The 7,825-nt window shown below is 39.0% G+C and overlaps 1 pseudogene; it reads right to left on the minus strand.

The window, feature by feature from the left end:
* Positions 1-6,531: 6,531 nt before the first annotated feature.
* The window catches only part of LOC101567465, a 3,887-nt pseudogene continuing 2,593 nt past the window's right edge, over positions 6,532-7,825 (minus strand).

Raw genomic sequence — 7,825 nt, forward strand, 5'->3', positions numbered from 1 at the left:
TTATATGTGTATTCTTGCAATCCAAGTAGTTTTATAGGCACACCTTGTTTATATGTTATGTATCTCTTTTTGCTCCCTGTATATCCAAAACATTGTCAGATGAAACATAGCGTAACATAAAATATAGCGTTTTAACTATTTTAAGTGTATAATTTAGTGAAGCTATATTCACATTCTGCAGCCATCACCAGTATCCAGTTCCAGAACTTGTTCATCCCCAAATTAAACTCTGTGCCTCTTAAACAGTTACTGCTTGTACCGTCTCCCTACTTCTCCACCCCTTGGTAGCCTCTATTCTACTCTCTGTCTCTATGCGTTCACCTAACCAAGGTACTCCATGTAGTTGGAATCATCATATTTATCCTTGGTGTCTGGCTTATTTCCCCTAGCATAATGCTCTCAAGGCTCACCCGTGTTATACCATGTTTCCTTTTTTTTAGACTGAATACTATTAAATTGCAAATGTGGTATATGATTAAAATTGTCCAGTAGTATGTTGATGCACTCTTGGGTTTTCAACTTAAAAAAAAAAAAAAAGATTTAAAAAATAATTAGAGGGCCAGGAAGAGCTCAGTGGCTCAGTGGCATAAGCACATGCCTGGCAAGCACAAGGCCCGGAGTTCAATCCCCAGTACTACCAAAAAAAAAAAAAAAAAAAAAGAAAGAAATTCACTAAACAGAATGATAGCAATTCAACAATGGTTGTTGTATTGCATAAATTTGCTCAGATTACCACATATAAGCATGCAAAATTAGTCAAAAAATTATAAAAAAGTTAAAAAGTAAAGAAAAAAATAAGCATTAACCACTCCTTTCAATAGACCAACAGAAATCAACAGTACAATTATCCAAGCTATCCTGTGTAGACAGATACATATATATTTCTTTTTCTCTTTTTTTCTTTTGTCATTTCTCATCTCAGTTGTTCCTTCCCTCTGGACAGTTCCTTTTCTTTTCACAGTATCTGTTGTGCCTTTCAGATTTTATTTTTCAGGTTCTTACAATAGGGAGACAATATGTTTACACATGTGGGTCTCATTTATTTCACTTACAAGTATGGTCTCTCCTTGCATCCATTTACCTATAAAAACCTTGAGTTTATCATTTTTATAGCTGAGTAATACAAGAATGTATAAAAATACCACATCTTTTTTATCCATTCCTCAATTGATAGGCATATGGGTTGTTTCCAAGATTTAGCTATGACAAACTGTGCTGCTATAAACATGAGTGCACATATCTCACTGTGGTGTGATGTTTTCAGTTCTTTTGGAAAAATATGTAGGAGGGGAAAAGCTGGCTTGAATAGGACCTCTAATCCTAGCTTTTTGAGGAATCTCCACAATGATTTCCATAGTGGTTATACCAGTCTTCACTCCCACCAATGGTGGAGAAGTGGTCCTTTTCCCCCCAGCATTTGTAATTGGTTGATTTCTTGATGACAGCCATTCTTTCTGGAGTGAGAGGGAGTCTCAGTGTTGTTTTAATTTGCATTTCTCAAATGACCAGTGATGTTGGACATTTTTCATATATTTCTTTGCCATTTGTATTTCTTTTTAATTTTGTAATCATTCATTCATTCATTCACTCATTTACTTGGTACAGGGTCTCACTATGCAGCTCAGACTCATAGTGATCTTCCTGTTTTGGCCTCCCCAGATCTGGGATTACAGGCGTGCACTGCCACGCCCAGTTTCCGTGGCAGGCTGGTTGCTGTGCCCACATGGCATGTGGTGCTGGGGATTGAATCTAGGTCCTTGCGCTTGCTGGGCAGGTGCTTAGACCACCGAGTTATCTCCCCAGCCTCCCATTTATATTTCTTCATCTGAGCAGTATATATTCATCTCAGATGCCTGTTTTTGGATTGAGTCTTTGAATTTTGGCAGCCTGATTTTTAAAAATTCTTTTTATGTTCTAGGCAGAAGTCTTCTGAGGGACAGTTGGCTAAAAAATTTTTCCCCAATCCCGTGTTTTCTTTTTATTCTGTTGTTAATTTTTATTGACATGCAGAAACTTCAAAAAGATGAGGTCTCAGTTGTTGATTTTTGGAAGTATTTCCCATGCAGTTTGGTGAGTCTCTGCCTACCTCTATGTCTTTAGGATTTCTACCTACTATCTCCCCTAGTAGTGTTTCTATTTTAATATTTAAATATTTGATCCATTTTTACTTTAATTTAGTGCATGGTTATAGATACGCATCTGATTTTAGCCTTTACATGTAGAAAACCTGTTTTTCCAGCACCATGTATTAAAGAGGCTTTCTTCCAGTGAACATGCTTGACCTCTTTGTCAAAGATAAAGTGACTGAGTGTATTTGTAGTCCTGTCTGCATCTTCTAGTCTTTTCCCTTGATACTCAGGTTTTGGTTTTTTGCCAGTACTCTGCTGATTTTATCACAGTAGCTTTGTAGTATAATTTCAAAGCAGGAATTATAATACCTCCTGCCTTTCCTTTGTTGCCCAGGATTGCTTTTACTAATCTAGGTCTCTTCTGGTTTCAGACGAATTTCAGGAATGTTTTCTATAGATCTGTGAGGTATACTATTGGTATTTTAATCAGGATTGCATCAAATCTGTATAACAATTTTGGGAGCATGGCCATTCTCATGTTGGTTCTTCCTATCCATACGCAAGAAATATCTTTCCATTTTCTGAAATCTTTTTCGATCTCTTTTTTCAGAGTGCTTTTACTTCCTTTGTTAGATTGATTCCTAAGTATTTCAGGTTTTTTGGATGTTACTGTGAAAGGCATGGTTTCACTAAGACGTTTTAACTTTTGGCTTTTGTGAATAATACTGTTACGATCATTTACATATAAGTATCTGTTTGACTCCCTGCTTTCAATTCTTTGAGACAGATACTTAGAATTTCTAGGCGATATGACAATTCTTTTTTTTTTAGACAGGATCTCACTATGCAGTTCAGACTGGCCTTGAACTCACTGGGGAGCCCAAGGTGGCCCCACACTCATGCAAATCCTGCAGACTCAGCCTCCCAAGTACTGGGTTTGCAGATGTACACCACCACAACCAGCTTGTCAATTCTATTTTTAACTGGAGAGACACCAAAGTTTTCCACAGCTTGTGTCCCATTTTATATTCCCACCAAGTCCATTTCTCCACACCCTCACCAACACTTTTATTTCCAGCTTTTGGATTTGTTTTTGGCCCATAATAGTCATCTTACTAAGGGTAAAGTAGTTTTGACTTGCATTTTTCTTATGGCAAATGAGTAATCTTTAATATCTTTTCATACGTTTATTAGCTATTTATATAACTTCTCTGGAGAAATATTCAAGTCTTTTGCACATTTGTGAATATTTATTGTTGAGTTGTAGGAGTCTTACTATATCTTTACATATTCTGAATATTAATCCCTAAACAGATATGTGATTTGCAAGGATTTTTCTCCCATTCTATAGATTGTCATTTTAGTCTCTGCGTAGTGTCCTTTGATTCACAAAAATTATTAATTTTAAAAAGTCCAATTACTTTTTTTTTTTGCCGGTGGGGGTGGTGGATGAGACAGGATCTTGATGTGTAGCTGAGGCTGCCCCTGAACTCACTTTGCAGCCCCAGCTGGCCTCAAACATAGCAGCAGTCCTCCTGTCTCAGCCTCCCAGGGAAGGGATTACAGGTATGTGCCACCACAGCTAGCTTAGTTTTTTCTTTTGTTGTCTATGTTTTCTGAGTTGTGTCTATAAAACCATGGTCAAATCCCATGCTATGAAATTTCTCCCTTATATTCTCTTCTTAAAAGTTAATAGTTTTAGGTCTTATGAGTAATCCTTTAGGAATTAATTTTTATAAGGTGTAAGGGTCCAAATTATTTTGTACATCAACATCTAGTTTCTCCAACATTATTTGTTAAAAAGACTCTTCCCCACTGAATGGTCTTGGAAATCATTTGTTTCTGTATGCAAAGGGTTGTCAGTGTGCTTGCTGTATCAAGCTGTGTGTCTGTATTTATGCCAAAGCCATAGTTTTGGAGTTTTAACCTTTGAAATCAGAAAATCTGCCTTCCATCTTTAATTTTTTTCAATATTGTTTGAGCTCTTTGGGGTCCCTTGAAATTCCAAATGAATTTTAGAAGTTTTCAAATTCTGCAAAAAAAAAAAGTCATTGGAATCTTGATAAAAGTTATGGTGCGTTGGTAGGTCGCTACGACTAATACTGATACTTAACAATATTAAGTCTTCTAAGGGCCAGCCTGATAGCTCATCGGACTAAAGCACCTGCTTAGGCAGAGCACAGCAGCCGGGGTTGGATCTCTGGTGTGCTGTGCCGGCCCCACCTACGGGGTGTGCTAAGACAGGAATTGAGACTGGGCATGGTGGCGTGCGCCTGTAATACAGTGCTTGGGAAGCTGAAAACAGGAGAATCATGAGGCTGATCTATGTAGTGAGACCCTGTAGACCCTGTACTAAATACATTTAAAAAAAAAAAAGAATGATAGTTTGCTAGTTTCATCTCTATACCTCTAATTCTTATATTGCTTCTCTAGGTTTTTTTGGTTGGCATTAATCTGAATCTTGAGTGCCATGTTAAATATTAGGGGTGATAATAGGCTTCCTCTTGCCCAATATATTAAAAGGAATGTATTTTAATTTCTTTGATAACTATAATGTTTGCACTAGGTGCTTGTTACATTACAGTCACCAACTTAAAAGTATTCCTGTTCTATTTTTGGATAGTGTGTTATGGTTTGTGTCTCGTTACCCCCCACACACAGCCTCATGCAGTTAGAGTCAGACTTCTAGAGTTTGTGATTAATTCATGACCCAGTGCTGGGATTATGGGTGTAACTTCTACTGGGATTATCGGCTACACCTGGCCTGGGGCAGATAGCTTGAATGCAACATAAGGGAGACAGACCCTGCTCCTCTCTTTCTCTATTTTGCTGTCTTTTGCCACCATGAATGGCTGCCCCCTGCCATATGCCACTCTGCCTTGGAGCCAGCTGAGTATGGACTGAAACCTTGATAAACTGTGAGCTAAATAAACCTTTTCTTAATTTTGGGTGTCAGGTATTTTGTCCCAGCAACAAGAGAAAATTAGCTGAGACAAAATTTGGAAAGCCCCCAACAGCAGCCATACCACTGCCTCCACATTCAACTGCCTTGAAATTTCTTTTACCAGATAAATCAGTCTTAATCTTAGTCTCAGGTAAAGTGTCTGGACACGAGCAAAATTCAGAAAACTTTCTGCCAAGCCATAACACACATTGATCCAACAACCAATGCAGTCCTCCTTCTCAGCAGAAACTTCCCCAGCCTGGTCCTTGTGGGAAGGATTTCTATCAGCATTCTTGTTTTCTGAGCTCTGACCAGAATCTTCCACACAGAACAGCCCAAGGTGCTTCAGCTCTTCTCTTGTAGGTGACATCTCCAAACCCTTCCTATCTCGTCCCCTAAGCCATTCACAAAGGCTTGTAATCCACCTGGTCAGATTTAATCACAGCAATGACCCCATGTCTTGGTATCAAATTCTGTCTGAATTACTTTTTCCTGGTTGCTGGGACAAAATGAGGAATTAAGGAAGGAAAGGTTTATGTAGCTCACAGTTTGTAGAGGTTTCTGTCCATACTTAGCTGGCTCCAAGGCAGTAGGGCACATGGCAGAGAGCAGCAATTCATGGCAGCAGAAAACAGCAAAACAGCAAAAGCCAAAGGGAGGAGTAGTGGCAACAATGGCAACAGAGAGCAAGTCTGTCTCCCTTGTGTTGCATTCAGGCTACCTGCCCCAGGGCAGATGTAGCTCTCACACCCATAATCCCAGCACTGGATAATGAATTAATCACAAAGTCTAGAAGTCCACCCCATGACTGCATGAGGCTTTGGGGGGACACCTAGACATAAACAATAACAAAATCTTACTGTGATACCCAGGCACGCCTTAAACTTACACACCTGACCTTAACCTCAACTTCCTGAGTAGCTGAAAGTCTAGCATTTTACCATCCTGGGCAATTCCTTTTATTCCTAGTTTACTTACCAGGGGTTTCCCCTCTACAAATAGGAGACCTGAATCATACATCAGTTGGGAAATTATAAGGTTTATTTTTTGTTTATTCTACTGATATAGTAAATTACATTTACAATTTTGTACAAGCCTTGCAAATCCTGGGTCTCTTATTTTGGTGTTTGTTTTGTGGGGGGGGGTGAAGATTTTCAATTCTCCTTTCTTAAAGAAGTGACAATTTCAAAACTGAGGTAGAGCCCCATGCCATACAAAGGATTACTGTTCCTCTTCCAAATGGTTCTTAGGATATTTTCCTTGTATAAAAAGTCCTACATTAGCTAAGCATAATGGTACACACTATAACTCCAGCAGTCGGGGAGGCTGAAGCAGGAAGATTGCTGCAAGTTTGAGACCAGCCTGGCCTACCAACTGAGCTCAAGGCCAACCCAAACTGTATAGTAAGACTGTCTCAAAAAGACAAAGAAAAAACAGTCCTAAGTTAACATGTCTTTATATGTACCTGTACATAAACACAAATATACAAGAAAAAGTCCACTGTTCTTCATTTTTGTACTATTTTAGTGATGTTAAGTATTTGGTGAAATCCAAGGACTTCACTGCAGTGTTTTTGGATTAATTGATTTAAATCTTCATTTAGAAACGACTCCTCTTGTAGTACTTTATCCTTCCTTTTAGAGTCTGAAAATTCAACAGGAGGATTGAATGTCATTGCTGCCATGCTGTAATTCTCAAAAAGTTCAGTGGTGGATCTTTGGCTCAACTCCGGCTTGAGTGCTTCAGAGCCCTCAGAAGGCGCTCCAGTGGTGAGGTGAGCTGCAAACCTCCGCACTAGGGGATGGTAATGTCTCCACAGCGCGTGCAGTTCCCACAGTGCAGTGTCCTGTGCGTTGCAGTACTTGGGTTTATCCAGCTTGGGCAAGAAAACCCCACTTCCCTGAGAGTCATTGTAAAACAACAGAGCTGTCTGCACGAAAGTATGCGTTTTAGGAGTTGCTAAAACACCAATGCTTGAATTTGGAAGACCCTGAAGAGCAAGGGTACAAAGGCACCTGATGAAGGCAAGGCAAGGGCTCGCTGCTGAGAAACTTGCTTTCTACTCCTTGTTAGCGTGACGTTGAGGCGCTGGAGTCAATCTCAATACCTTCATTGGTAGCACCTGCGCACAATTTGAACAGTGTCTTGTAGAGATGTGTATAGAATTTCATCAGATCAATATTTAAAACATCACCTTGCCCAGAAAGAATATGAAAAGCATTCTGCACACAGTGAAGACTTTCTTGATAGCTTATGTCACCAGATTCAAAGAGAGTATGAAGAACTACTAATAAGTCATCAAAAAGTTCCACATTTATAACGTGAGCAAAGTTGGCAAGACTTTCTAAAACTGCTGGCAGGAGAGGCGACCTCTGAGCTTTCTTCAATATTCTGAAGTAGGTCACAAACAATATTCAAAGTTCTCTGTGTACAGTTTGTTTTTTCTCAATATTCTCTGAAGCTTCTGCCTCCTGAAGTTTTTCTTCTGCTTTTTTCCACTTTCTCCGCATTTTTTTTTTAAAGGGATTGAATGCAGGCCCTTGCACTTGCCAGGGAAGCGCTTATTCTAATGAGTCTGCATTCTTGATAATTTTTCCCTTAAAAGCCATAAACTTTTTTGGCTTATTAATGTCCTCTGTGTCTTTTTGCATTTGTACTTCCTTGATTCTTAGACACAAAATGTTTTCAACATCTCTGGCCTAACTTCACAATTTCTGCCATTCACAAAGCCAGCAATCACTTTAATTACACCAAGAGAAGCTTGGCCTAATTTATCTTTTTTTAAAAAATTTATTTATGTGTGTGTGTGTGT

This window comes from Octodon degus, unplaced genomic scaffold (assembly GCF_000260255.1).
Source record: "Octodon degus isolate 3935 unplaced genomic scaffold, OctDeg1.0 scaffold00266, whole genome shotgun sequence".
Classification (NCBI taxonomy): domain Eukaryota; kingdom Metazoa; phylum Chordata; class Mammalia; order Rodentia; family Octodontidae; genus Octodon; species Octodon degus.